Here is a 15115-nt window from a genome sequence, read left to right as displayed (position 1 = left end):
TAAGCAAGATACAGAGATTTGCTCACAATTCTATGTTAATACACACAATTCTATGTTTGTACACAGATCTTAAAATCTACGGATTAAAAAAGTAAAAAAATTGTCAATATTTATTACGAAAATTTACAGAGTCTGTTCTTCCAGAAACCAACTTATTGAATTGTAAAATTAACCTTTTTAGCTCACCTGAGGGTGGGGCCACAATGGGGGGGGGGGGGGTCGAAGTTTAACAAATGAATATATAGAGTAAATCTTTAAAAATCTTCTTCTCAGAAACTAATCGGCCAGGAAAGCTGAGACTTGTGTGGAAGCATCCTCAGGTAGTGTAGATTCACAGTTGTGAAAATCATGACCCCCGAGGGTAGGGTGGGGCCATAATGGGGGATCGAAGTTTTACATAGGAATATATACAGTAAATCATTTAAAATCTTCACAGAAACTAATCCGCCGGCAAAGCTGGAACTTGTGTGGAAGCATCCTCAGATAGTGTAGATTCAAAGTTGTGAAAATAATAACCCCTGGGGGTAGGTTGGGGCCACAATGGGGGGTCGAAGTTTAACATATGATTATATAGAGTAAATCTTTAAAAATCTTCTTCTCAGAAACCAGCCAGGAAAACTGAAACTTGTGTGGAAGCATCCTCAGGTAGTGTAGATTCAAATTTGTGAAAATCATGACCCCTGGGGGTAGGTTTGGGCCACAATGGGAGGTCAATGTTTTACATAGGAATAAACAGAGTAAATCTTTAAAAATCTTCTTCTCAGAAACTAATCAGTCAGGAAAGCTGAAACTTGTGTGAAAGCATCCTCAGATAGTGTAGATTCAGAGTTGTGAAAATAATGATCCCCAGGGGTAGGGTGGGGCCACAATCGGGGGGGGGGGGGGGTCAAAGTTTAACAAAGGAATATATAGGGTAAATCTTTAAAAATCTTCTCAGAAACTAATCAGCCAGATGATTCTTTATAATTGTTAAGACTTTGGCCCAAGGACAATTCTTTGGCCTCACGAGAAGGTTCAGAGTTTGATGTACGTTTATATCCCATATATAAACTATTGTTAGGGATCTTTTTGAGAACTGCAATGCTCAACATATGATATGACTATAAAATCATCCTGTTAGAACAGGGACTAATGATTATAAACATAAGAATATCCAGGGGAAAATTGATTTTATTTATACAGGATCTACATGTATTATTGTACATTGTCCAGATAGTTTGTATTATGACTCCATTGAGCTGATTTTATCATAACTATTGTTCCTCAGGTGAGCGATGTGGCCCATGGGCCTCTTGTAAGATCTGTGTACAAACATAGAATTGTGAGCAAATCTCTGTATCTTGCTTATAATTCGAAGCTTAACACTCAAATATGGTTAGTAAATAGAAATTGTAAACAATTATATAAAACACAAGAAACATGCACTATAACAAATAAAGAACAATTTATTTTTTCGAAATGAATCATTTATATACATGTACATGTATATACCTACATATTTCCGACAGCGATATCAAACTATATTTAAACTGAATAAACTCGAGAAAATGCCGAGCATCTCAACAAAACCTATTGCATTAATGTACCATTACGCAAAATATAATGCCGAATTACCGTTAGAATGAATTGTATTTCAGTACTTTTTTGATACATCAGATTTTGCCTAATTTGCGCAGGTAAACAGTTAACTGTTTGATTTACCGAAGTCTATGTTTGATACGTAAAAATCACGAAATACAGACGATAGTTCCCAGGTTACAAAGCATAAATAATGAAAACGAAACGAAAATCAGAACAAGCTAACACCAACGTCATGTGTGAAAACTGTCAACGCATTGAAATATTTAGCCTCAATTTACTTCACAAAATCGGCACAAATACATTTTGCATGTTTCAAAACTCTCCCTTCATTCGCGAACTGTTGCACAACAAGCAAATTCATCATAGTCAGATCGACCCTTTTTCGTATAATGTCATGGCTGCTTTAAACAAAGAACCTCGTTTTAGATGTATGGAATACGAGTCTTGGTAAAATGGGTACGCAAACCAGGGCCGTGGCAAAATAAAAGCCGGGGCAGATCGGCAATCGTCAATTCCAAATACGCATTATTTTGCAGCAATATTTACAGCAAATACAAATATACTGGTCCATCAAATATCCTGAAATTTTAATGAGATTGGCAGATTAATAACTGCCAATCTTTTGTTTTGCCCAGGCCAAGTCTTGTCTACCCATTTTACCGAATGCCGAATCCGAAGCTATTAAACTGATTGAAACACGCATTTCCTTTATTATTATTTTCGTAATAACTCAGATTTGAAACATAATTAGACCTTAATTTTTGCAATTTATATTTTCCTTCCCATAAGGATAATTTATGCTAAACAACGTTGAATTGGAATCAGTAGTTCTTGAGAAGAAGATTTTTTAAAATGCACCCCCCTTTTTTTTACAGTTTCAAGGTTTTCTCCGCTTTGAATACAGATCTGACTTTTATTTCTGCAATTTATATTCGCCCTCCCATAAGGATGCTTTGTGCCAAATTTGGTTAAAATTGGATAAGCGGTTTTAGAGAAGAAGTTCAAAATGTAAAAAGTTTACAGACGGACAGACAGACGGACGGACGGACGGACGGACGGACGACGGACAAAAAGTGATCAGAATAGCTCACTTGAGCTTTCAGCTCAGGTGAGCTAAAAACCTGAAGAGAATCTGAAGATGTCACTTGAACACTTTCAGACTTATTCGTTTGCAATGGTCTTAAATGAGACTCTGCTTCTAGCATTTTACGATCTGATTTTACAATTGCTTCTAATTCTACAGCATGCCGAATCGCATCATTGAGGTTTAATGGCCTTGCTTGTTTTACCCGTAACCTCATATCGGAGTCTATAAGAGCATCTACGAATTGCTCCTTTGCCAAAGTTTCTCTAACATCTCCTGGAGCTGTAGGATAAGCTAGGTTTAGTTAGCCTTCTTATTGACTGTCCGAGCTCTGGCAAAGTTTCTGTTGCTTTCTGTTTGCGTTCCCTCAATTGGGTTCTACAGAGATCGGTTTGATTTGAGGGTGAGAATCTTTATTCAAGGGCAATCACTAAAAGTGCATAATCGTGTTTCAGAAAAACACTAAAACACCCTGAGCCTGATCTCTCAAGGAAACTGCTAAACAGAGTCCCTTTTCTCGCTCATTCCAATTATTAAGCATGGCACATGCATCAAAATGTGAACGATAATCCAACCAGGATCCTGTGCCATCAAATGTTGCAGGTTTGATATGTGACTGAGACTTTTTATCTCCTAAGTCTCTTGTATTCTTATTTTCATCCACTGCATTAAACCGACCAGATTTTCTGCGATGTGTAATGTTACTTTCTGGTTCGTATTGTGATAATGGGGTTGACGCAAAATGATCTTGGTCGTATTTGTCATAAGGCGATCTTGCACCCGGCATCAACTCATCTTGCCATGATACTTTTGCAGTAGGGCGTGTTTTAGGATTTACATCGCCGTGATAGTCTATAACTGAAGAATCCGACACAAATCCCGAATCTCGTGGTTTTTTATTCGTTTGTGGCTCATGAGTGTCAGAGTTTACTTTATCTATAGCACTAGCGTTATGAATATTGAAACTTTCATTTTTTAACTCTTGAAGTTTTTGTTCAATAAAAGATATCTCTTTGTCTATGTCGTCTATGTTAGTCATAGCCACGTTTTAGATAATGCCACCATAAAATGTCATAAACAATCGTCGATAAAAATGAAACAATTACATGGACTTTATTCAACAAATTATACAACCTCTTAACTTCACTAGCATAAAAACATCTAATAAACTGAAATTTACTTCATATCTATTTCACGGCGATCACTACGTTTGAAATAAAACAAGAGATTTTACTTGATATACAAACACCGCTGCCACCAAATTTGTAACGGTTTTTCAAGTTACAAATAAAATAATAAGTTTATAATTCGTGAATTCGCTTAGGTTTCCTTCCTAAGAATCAAGTAAGAATGAACAAATACAACGAAGACTTCAACTGCCAATAGAACACGCAGTAAAAATAAGATTTTCCTAGGGCCTACCTTGGCTATTTGATTGTAGAACAACTAACAAGAATCAAAATACAAAATTAACCTATAATCAACTATCCTTAGACTGTGGATTTAAACAAACAATTATGTTTGCTACCACTGTGCTACACAACCACTATCAATTCACCAATACACAGTCAGTCGAAAGTCACCAAGACACAATCAAAGTCACAAAGACACTATCAAGTCACTAAGACACAAGTTACAGAAGCACGGTTAAGAACTGAGTGGTCTAGCTAAAAATTCTGTTGCTTTCCGAGACAGCTCAAATCCCTGTTCTGTAGAACTCTAACCGAAGAGTTTCGCCAGAAGACCGGTTGAGTCGTTCACCGGCAGAAGACTGACTAAGAATGATAGGGTGGCTGTATAGATCCCCTGCAAGTTCTCACTGATTGGTCTAATCATGCATCATTTCTATTGGGTATACTGATTATCACTGATTGGTCAAAAATGGAGGCATCTGATTGGTTAAACACAGGATACATTTCAATCCGGAAGTAAAATCATTACACTGGCATTAACTTTTCGCACCTGCTCTATATGCTCATTTACCACATGGTGCATGACTCCAAACCAAATGCCCTGAAAAGAAGGACAGGAACATTGTTAAAATGCTGTTTTACTCATATTTAACCGATAACTGATTATATGGAATCTAGTTAACTAAATAATCAAACTTACAATAAACTCTTCCTCTGTATTTGCAACGGAGGAACAGAACAAAAAATGGTTAACTATATCCCTTGTCCACTGTAATATTGGTTTTTTGGATTTTTCTTGCCCAGCCTGAAAATAATTATAATGTAACATTTAGTTTATCAACTTCATTTTTTTATTTTCTCAATATCATCATTCTTATATTAATAAACTGAATTGTCTTACCTTTATTATTTTTTTCTCTAGATTTTTAGACCCGTGACATATGTCGAAGGAATGCTTTATTTATGGGTAATATTTTTCTGAAATAAAAAAAATGTTGGTACAAATGACATTATTATAAATGTACTACTAAATAAAGTCAAAAGTATTTTTTTTAATTGAATTGTACTGGTATACCATGTTAATTGTATTTCTAACCCGAACTAATCCGCTTAAAATGATTTTTCCGAAAGCACTTACTCATTAGTGCTTCAACCTGCACATGTGCATCTATTACAACTTCCACTACATGTAATCTTTTTTCTAAAAGAAACTGCAGACCCTTTTGAAAACATGCTTTTTCAAGGATGGCATTCTTTCTTCCTGTCATTCTCTTGTCAATTGTCACTAGGCATAGTATTTTATGGGTCTCATTTTCCATAGTGTAGGTGCAGTACTGTGCAGAGTGACCTGGACTGTCCATGCAACCATCTCCTTCACCAAAAAATTTTTTAGACGCATGTAGTGGAAATATTTAAAATTTTAACACATTAACATTTGTATATATTAAGAAGACTAAAGTCATTATTATTAAAAAATGATTAAACTTACAATTCAATAATGGTCATTCCATGTGCTGTGCCCTGAACATGAATTCCTTCCTGATATTTATTTCCAGGTAAAATTCCTCCAAAGCTTGAGTTCTGATTTTGTATGTTTTTGATGGTGAGCAGCTTTCATTTCTTATGATGATGTGACTCTCCACCATTAAACTCTACATCTGACTGATGAGGGTGATCACCTACAGAAGAAGATATAAACAGAGTCATCTTCATTAGACATCAATTTCCGACAACTATCGCCCTAGTTACCATAGTCAGAATTCTCACCTGGTTGTGATTCTATAGATTGCAAGGCCCAATTGACATCTTCCTGAAATGCTTGCAATGCTTTCCTCAAAATATCTGAAATTGAAATATTAATTAAATCCTTTCATGCATGGTAAGAATTTTGAAAGAAGATTCATCTGAAAAAGTTTTGGAGAGTTCATTCCTTAAATAGCCAATAATTTGAAGCTCAATATTCATTATTTTATGGGAGCAATTTGTCGAAGCACATAGTATTTTAGAACAAATGCACTTTCATGTGTAGTGTAATTACTAGTTGTCTCATGCAGCTGCAACACCCCCGGCATAGATGGCAATTCCGGTATGCCAAGTTGAATGCCTGAGCCCCTGGTGAAAAAGTGTACATATAGGGGAGATTTCCTCTTCCACTATGTAGTAACAGTCCGGGGGTTTAACACAGCGATAAAACGGCGACTCTCCCTGGGGCACAGGTTGCAAAGGGGCCTAGTTTATGCTGAATGTAACTATGTGCTTTTCGTCCTCCTCCTCAGCAGGGGGTGACGATTGGGTTGGCCGAACAACAGCTTTGTCATCTTCTCCTTTAGGGAGTTGTCTAGGCATTGACATGACTTCACTCTTCGCCTGTGACGAGGGGCAGGCGGTGGTGAAGGTGCCTGTGATGCTGCTTCCTGCGGATCATGTGTACATCGAAGGGCTGAAAGCTCGCTAACTCTCTTTTGTGGATTTCAGTAAATATCTTGTTATTCTCGGTCATTTCACCTATAGCGATAATACCGATCATGTAATAAAGCGTTATCAAAGGCCTTGGTGCTTACATATACAGTGATCTTATCAACATTGGTTGCATAAAAAAACACGAGACGTATTGTTATTTGTTAAAACTGTAACTGTACTTTGCTTTATTATATCCTACTGTTATGAATTTATTATTACATAATGTATAAACTGAATTGTTTATTATATGTAAAATGCATTGCTTTTTAAACTCATGGGGAAGAAATATAAAAGGGTTTTAAATTTAAAAAAAATAAGTCTTAAAAAAGAATTTGAATTTAACAAAACAAGATTTTAGTTTTCTAAGTGTCCTTTATTAATTTAAAAATAATGAAAAAAGGTTCAAGTTTTTGGCATATAGAGAATAAATACTATGTAAGCCGGAATAAACCATATGAAATGTGACAATGATACACACTTTAATCTGATATACTTGTATTTTTGCCTCGTTAGTTTTCATCATAAATACTCTTGACATAAAGTATGTTCAAACATAGCACTGCCATGATCTAAATTTTGAATACTTTTTCAAGATGTACAATGAGAGAACATACCCCAATCTTCAACTTCACTGGATGTTGAGCTTTACTGTTGAGCATCAACATCCACCTGTACAGTTTCTGCTTTCAAAATCAAATCTTTGCATTTAAAAACTCTAATCGTAATAATAGGTAAATTCTATATTTGACAATAAAAAATATTATTATATTCTGTCAAACTTCAACTATAACAGAAGTTCAATTGATTTGAATTTTACATATAGCCTACTAACAGATAGAAATATTACAAAATAAATGCAAAGCTAAATTTTTAGATTTTTAACCAATTATACAGTTACTAAACAGTCATTTTGTAGAGAACAAACACACATATGGATAAGGAAAAATTATACGTCATATAATATTCAAACCTGTAACTATCAACCCAGCTGATACAGAACAGTTTTCAGATGGACCACTGACTTCTCTGACAGTGCGCTTTTCTTTCCCTGTGTCGGCTTCACCTTCTATTCCATATATTGATACTGGAGATATAGTGCTCAGAATCTAAAACATGCATGCATAAATTAACAAATGTAAGTTTGATAAACTGGTTGACAAAAAAACTGTGCCTCATATTTCTACATGTATTCCTTTTTCTAAAAAAAAAAAATGCAGGCTCTTTAGAAAACATGCTTTTTCAAAGATGGCACTTTTTCGTCCTGTCATTTTCTTGTCCATTGTCACTAGTATTTTAAGGGTCTCGATTTCCATAAACGTGTACGTGCAGTACCATGCAGAGTGACCTGGACTGTCCATGCAACCATCTCCTACACCAAAATTTTTTTTAGACGCATGTAGTTGAAAGGATTGTAATTATAAAGGGTCAACGACATACTAAACTTATTTATAAAAGCATTTGACTATACTAACCAAGAACAACAATATCTTTGCCTCTGAATTCTTCAAAAATTTAATTTGGTAGTCCAAATTTCTTCAATTGAAAGGGTTACATATGTTCTTTGGATTTTAACAAATGAAGAAGACAAGATAGGAAGCTTCAGGAACTTAGCAAACAGGGTAATTTTTTGGAAGTTGTTTCCAGAGGCCAGTAGTGCTGTTGAAAGCAACACATCTCCACTGTGGACCCGCCTGTTTAGAAGTAGTTGCGAACACCCTTTGTGAACCTCATGATTGTTTGTGCAGACCTGAAATGAAACTTCGATACGTAGTTTTGAAACCGGAAAGGAGATATATTATAATATATACTTTTTATTGAAATATTTTTAAAGCAAAATTAAAAGTTGATTTACCCATCTTAGGTACACTGCTGAAGATACAACTTCTGATAAAATTTACACCTCAGCCTCTCTCACACTGCAAATTCTAGGCACTTTAGTTTCTGCCAAGGCAACCAGTGGGTTTAGATAGACGATGGCTGGGCGATCGTTAATTAGCTGATTTATCTCATTATGACTTCGGATCACTTGCACATTACACTCAGAATGTCTACCTACACTTTCTTCCTCCTCTTCATTTTCTTCTGGTTCCTCTGAGATTATGCCATAATCAAGTCCTTAGTAAAAAATCAAAATTGAATTGTTATCTTTTGGATAAACAAATATCTTGTATTTATTTCTAATAATCAACTATTTTTTCATCTGTGCCTAAACTTTGTACATATTATAATAATTACTTAAATGATAGATGAAAGCTAGGCTCTTCATCTTCAGAGGAGTCATCCTGGTCACAAGTCAGTTCTGAGGCACTCAATGTAATTCTACAATAGAAATTGCATAAAATATTGAAATCAATAGAATTAATAATACATTTAATAATGATTTAATTAAGAAACAAGTGAATCCAATTTAACAGAGTAATGCTTTTAGATACCTAAAAGGATCCATAAACTGTCTGAAAGTTGCTTAAGTCTTTTCATCCTTGGTTGTGTAAGTTCCTCAATGCCTGACATAGCACTTTCTCCACTGAAAATGGTTTGTTATTATAAGTTTACGAAATCATTTATATAATCCTTGATTAAATATTTCTCAAAATTGAAATGTCACTCAAGTGCAACATGTATAGCTATTAAAATCTTACTCTTTTCCAACTTCATCTGGTGAAATGTCTAATAATTCAGATTCCACTACACACATTTTCTGTACAACTGATGGACCAGGCGTTGACGTAACACAAGGAATAAATTCATTTCGCGCAGGTACTCTGGTCTCATTTTTGAACATCTTTGTAACTAAAAAAAATTAATGAAATGCATGTAGGCTATTTTCCCCCGATAAAATTTCCCCTTCCGTACCTCACAAAGTTTACCGAATGACTGACGAATATTTTTGTTTACTATGTTCATCTACAGCAACAATCACTGAAATGGGGTTAATAAACATGGGGGACTGAGAACTGAAGTGTTTAAAAATATTGCATGCAACAATCTTGAAGAAAATGGGCTTATTTACATTATATATAAACAATGTTTACACTTACTTATCAAGTAGCATCTTTGCAAGTTCGACATTTGTTTTCAAACACAAATTCGTCCGTAATTCCGTCCATCGATCATACTGATCTCCGATAAAGATTTTGTTTTCGTTAAGTCTGGCATTTGCTTCTTTTTTATTCCTCTTCCTTGCTGAATCCGTTAGTTTTAACTTCGCTCCACGTTTTCCCGACATCTTTTCTTATCTCCTCCGACGATCTACGCATGCGTACCCCACTGTCCGAGTGTCTGACCTAGGGTCACTTGCATATTTCTGAATACGTCAGTGAAATATTGTCTTGCAAGACAAAAATTCTCGCTGAGCTCATTTTCACGTATTAAACGAGTTTTAGACTTAATAGCAGGTAGCATCATTTTGATATGTTATGTTTTAATGTGGCTAAATTGTTTTAGAATGCTTTTGGCGATTTAAAAAAAAATACCGTCGCCGACAGCTTATATTGCTTTAACATATCTCAATTTGATATCTACTGTCCAGCGTGTTTAAAATATCATTCTTGAAATACATGAAAAGTTTTCTTATTTTTGCTCTTTAAATCCGTCAGAGTTGTATATGTTTCTATGTGTCTATAGTATGTAAATAAACGCTAAGTCTAGTAAAAAGTACAATTTCCTACGTACATGTTTTCAGTAACCTATTGCTTCATCACCCATTCAAACTTTCTAAAATGATTTTGTTTGCTGTTAACAACCTGTACATGTATCTTTGAAATCAGCATATCCACTATTTCATAAAAAGGGTGGAAAATCTACTTTCTACATTGATGTATACTAAGTACATTGCTTTAAGGTAGGTCCCTACTCAGATTTTTGTGGTTAAAGTAAGGTTTTTTTCCATTAATCCAGTAGAATAATACCTTATGTTTTAAAAAAGCCCCCAAAATACATGCTTTAACTATTTACTTTTATCACTAGTGTCTCCAGAAGATGCATACCCCCTTCTTCGATCATATGATTTTAACCAAAATCATTATTTGGCTCATATTAAAAAAATATCAAAGCAAAACAAAGATTCAAATGTTTTATTTAATCATTAATAATGTAAAAAAGTAATAACAGGTGTGATTATTATTATTTGATTGATTAAAATTGAATTTTTAAATTAATGTTACAAAAATGCTATTTCAAAATTTTTACATAATTTCACATTTTTTAACTTATCTTTAAAATTTTATGGTTAAACACCATTTTTTAAACTTTAAAATATTATATTTATGTCTACTGCAACTATAAAGCAAAACAAATATAGGACTTCACATGTTTTTTTTTTCTACGACCTTTAAAACACATATACCCCCTTATCACATGCAGCTAAAAAAGTGTCACGAACACAACTTAACAACATATCAGAAAACAGAATTTTATTTCTTTGCTTTGATAAACCCTACAATTCTTCTTTCAAAACTACATGTATTGAGTACAAATCAATTTTTTGGATAAACAGTACCTTTCCTCTGCATATATAAACACAAACGTACTAAAATCTCAGTACAACAATTCACGATTTCCAACTATTGGACTTCAATATGATCTAATCATTTATATACTTGTAGACATTATTTACATTTGACTGCTTCTATCAAATTCAGAATTATCAATTAAACATTAAAAATTAGGGCAAAAAACGGTAAATCCGAACAAATATCGTTTTTGATTTTAAGGCTTGTATCTGCTAAATTGATGACGCGTCTGAGTAGGGATCCACCTCAAAATCTCTAATTCCGAAGAAAATGGTTTTTAACGGGGACTTCACACAGTTATGTTAAAAAATATAAGAGTTTAAATAACTTTATTCCGACATTCTTAGATTATCTCTATACATTACCTTTCCATGCGATTAGAAATAAGAAGAAATAAATTTTTACAAAAAATTCCAACTTTTTCGGGATTCGAACCCAGTCAAAAATATAAGACACGGTATTAGTCTATTGTAACTGCGTTACCACTCGACTAATCTAGACATGAATTAAGTACGGAACATTTAATAGTCGTTTTTAGACTTCAAAGGTATTAACGATTTTTTCAAAAAGTCAGGTTTATTAAAATATGCCTCTTTGAAACAAAAATCAGAAATGACAGATTATAAGAATTTGTCTTACTTAAAACGTTAAGGTAAAATTATTTTTGTTTCAAGGAGGCATTTTTTCACAATGATGAGGATTTCCCTTTTATATGGCGTGAATTCTGCTATATTTGTCTGTGTAACCATTTTAAAACTTATTTCATGGTCTTAAATAAGTTAGTAAAAACTTCCCAAATAAAATTCTACACTGATTTATGTACAATGTTGCATGGAAAAAAAAATCACATCAAATTCTGTATATTTGATTTTTCTATTTTATCTGCAACTCCTTTGGGAAAAATAAGCATAGAAACTGCAACACCTTCTTTCATGTTACTAGTCTAAGTTAGTCTAACTAATAACAAAGAATTGAACAGAATTATAAAGGTTTGGAACATATACAAATACAAAAAAATCTAGAATTGTAAATAAAACAAGAGGCCCATGGGGCCACATCGCTCACCTGAGCAACAATTGGCGTTCAAAAGATATTGTGCCATATGGTCCCTCGGTAGAATAACAAAAAATAAATATTGTCAAGTATTCGAATTTTACACTTATTTTTGCATACACGTAATATTTGACATTGTACCTTTATGAAATACTATTTTTTACCAGAATAAGAAAATCCTACGCAAGATATAAAACTAAACATTTGGTAGGGGTACACTGTTAAGTTGTATAAAACTTCCAATTCCCTATATTTTCGTTCTGCCCCTCCCCCCCCCCCCCCCCCCACACTTTGTAAAGCGATCAAAATATATGAGAGCATATAGGTACATTTGTTTCATCAACTACTTACTTGTTATTGTATTTAAAAAAATATATATAATAGTTATTGTATTTTATTTTAAAAATCCTACATGTACAGATGTGAAGAAGAAAATTGTACCTCAATGTGCTCAATTCCTCAAATTAAAACATTCAAAAGTTTTATTTATCTTCTCCATTATAATTAAATGACTGTTATTTACCTCACGTACAAACCAGGATAATTTTCCGCTGTGATATTTTCTTAGGAATAGCGATAATTATTTTATCCCCATAACAGAAATGTGTCAAAACTATGGAAACTGTTTTAAAGAAGTCGTTTTTATTTACTCGTGTCTGAAAAACTATCAAAATTGATGTAGATTTCACATTATTTATTGTATAATGAGGGGACCCCAGAGAGTAGGTATATACAGAATATCATTCTTTTATTTTGTTTGTACAAGTACAAGTACAAGTATTTAACATACTCTAATTCATATAGAATTTCTAATGTTCAACCAAAATTTCAGCGTCAATCGTAGAATTATAAGCAAGATACAGAGCTCACAGTTTCCCTAGGTTTCAGTCATATTTTGTTGATATGACTTTATTACATTCAGCTTAAGATTTTTAACTTGGTATTTCCTATTCAGCATTTAAAATGGAAAAAAAGAATGGCCTAAGATTTTCAATTCTTTTATTCACTCAAGACCAGTTCATTGGTATTTAAGGTTCAAAATCAGTTTATACAAATGTACACAAACACAGTCAAGGATCACATGTACAGTAGGAGTAATAATGACGAAAAAAGGTTAAGTTTACAATACAATAAGTTGTTAAAATTGGTTTCTGAATTATCATGGAGTTCCCCCCCCCCTCCCCATTTTGGTAGCATGTAAAAAAAAATGGTACGAAAATCATGAAATTATGAGTGAAATTTTGACAATTTTGGAAATTTTTTTTTTATTTTTTTGCTTGTCAAGATTTGTTGGAAGAGTTTGCCCCCCCCCCCAGACACACAGACACTTTCAAAAACGATGCTACGTGCTTGGAAATTACTCATTTCTTTATTCCCCTCTTTAATAAACAAAACAAATTAACAAACATAACCGATCTAGATAAATATAATTACATGTATCAAAAATAAACTTAAAAAAACAAACTACACATTCATCCTTCACCCACAATATTGCCTTTTCGATATTTGTCATCGTTGTAGACCCGTGTAACAATTTGTTAAGTGGGTGCTTGCACGAAAAAGAACCCCTTGCTGATCTACATTTTCATTAACGCATACAGAGAAAAAATGTATTTTGATTTATTTTTGAATTTCTTTTGATGTAAAAAAAAAAAAAAGAGAAGAAATTGGTTCTCAGTCTGTCTTTATGCCTGTTTGTTATCGGTTAATCGGTTCATTTTGAATATCCTTTTGTAATTTAAAAAATGCGATGTAAATTTTTTTCATGCAATATTTCGGATAAAGCAATGAAGAGTTGTTTCTTGAAATATTATTAGACCATAAAATTGTAAAATGCTAACATTGACAATTGTGCCCGATTTCTATTTTTTTTTAGGTAAAACTTAATATATTTAAAAAATGATTCTTTGAGACAAACAAATTGACATAATCAATAAGAGTTTGACAATCTCTAACTGCAGGTTTGTAGCTTTTAGTCAGAAAAAGAATCGGATGGACGACCTAGGACACAGATTGTCCATCCGAATTTCTTGAAAATTGCCATTATTTTCGTACGCGGACGCAATACTCACCGAGACTAAATAGTTCGTATCTTAAGTTTTAAGTTTTAACTGCTTTGAAAGGTAATATTGGTTTTTGATAATTATGAACATGAATAATTAAATAAAAATGGTTAAAATTACAGTAAAATTACCGGCATCGGTCTTCTCCGTGCGCGGATCTAGAAGGGGAAGGGTTCCAGAACACCCCCCCCCCCCCCCCAGCGAAATTTCTGTCAATTACGTGTACATTATAAACTTACCAAATATGCCTCGGACATCCCTTGGCAAACTCAAATAACCGTCTGACTTTTCAACCCCCACCCCGGAAAAATTTTCGGATCCGCCCCTATTCCCCCTCCTCGGAATACAAAATTATTCTTCAAAATCCCTTGTAAAATTTCCAGGATCTCCGCATATATACTAAGAGATTCATTGGCGCTTGCGTTCGATAAAAATGCGTGTAAAACGTTTGCCAATGGTCTTTTTACCTTCGTACCGGGCATAACCACAGTCCCACTCTGTGAATAAAATGCGGCGAATCAAACTAGAGACAACGTGTTAAGATCTGTATTTGCTATAAACATGTAGTATCATCGTGCAAAATGCACTGTTCAATTATAATTTTTTTTTACTTTACTTGTAAAATTCAACATCTGTTTCGTAATTTTTTCTCACAGTTTATTTCTTATATAGTTACTTTTTTATTTAGTGATTGACACTTTTCAGACTTTATATGTGATTTCAAAGAGACAGAGTGTCATGTCTCAAGGACTGTTAATCTCTTAAAACAACATTGTGCAATAATCAGATTTTCATTTCTTGGACATCAAAGACTCATTGAGTTTATTTAATTATTTTATATCTGTGAACCTTTCACTCAGCTTACTTATATCATTACCTGTCAATTTATACTCATTGTTAAGATTTTTATAAATAGTTATGTACAATTGTCAATGCGCAGTCTGGAATACG

The 15115-nt window shown here is 33.7% G+C and overlaps 1 pseudogene; it reads right to left on the bottom strand.

Annotated features, from left to right (window-relative positions):
* Nucleotides 1-4521: 4521 nt before the first annotated feature.
* On the bottom strand, nt 4522-9048 carry LOC128172663 (uncharacterized; annotated as a pseudogene).
* Nucleotides 9049-15115: the final 6067 nt, after the last annotated feature.

This window comes from Crassostrea angulata, chromosome 2, assembly GCF_025612915.1.
Source record: "Crassostrea angulata isolate pt1a10 chromosome 2, ASM2561291v2, whole genome shotgun sequence".
Taxonomy (NCBI): Eukaryota; Metazoa; Mollusca; class Bivalvia; order Ostreida; family Ostreidae; genus Magallana; species Magallana angulata.
Note: the sequence above shows the minus strand (reverse complement) of the source record. Positions and strands in the feature narration are given on the sequence as shown.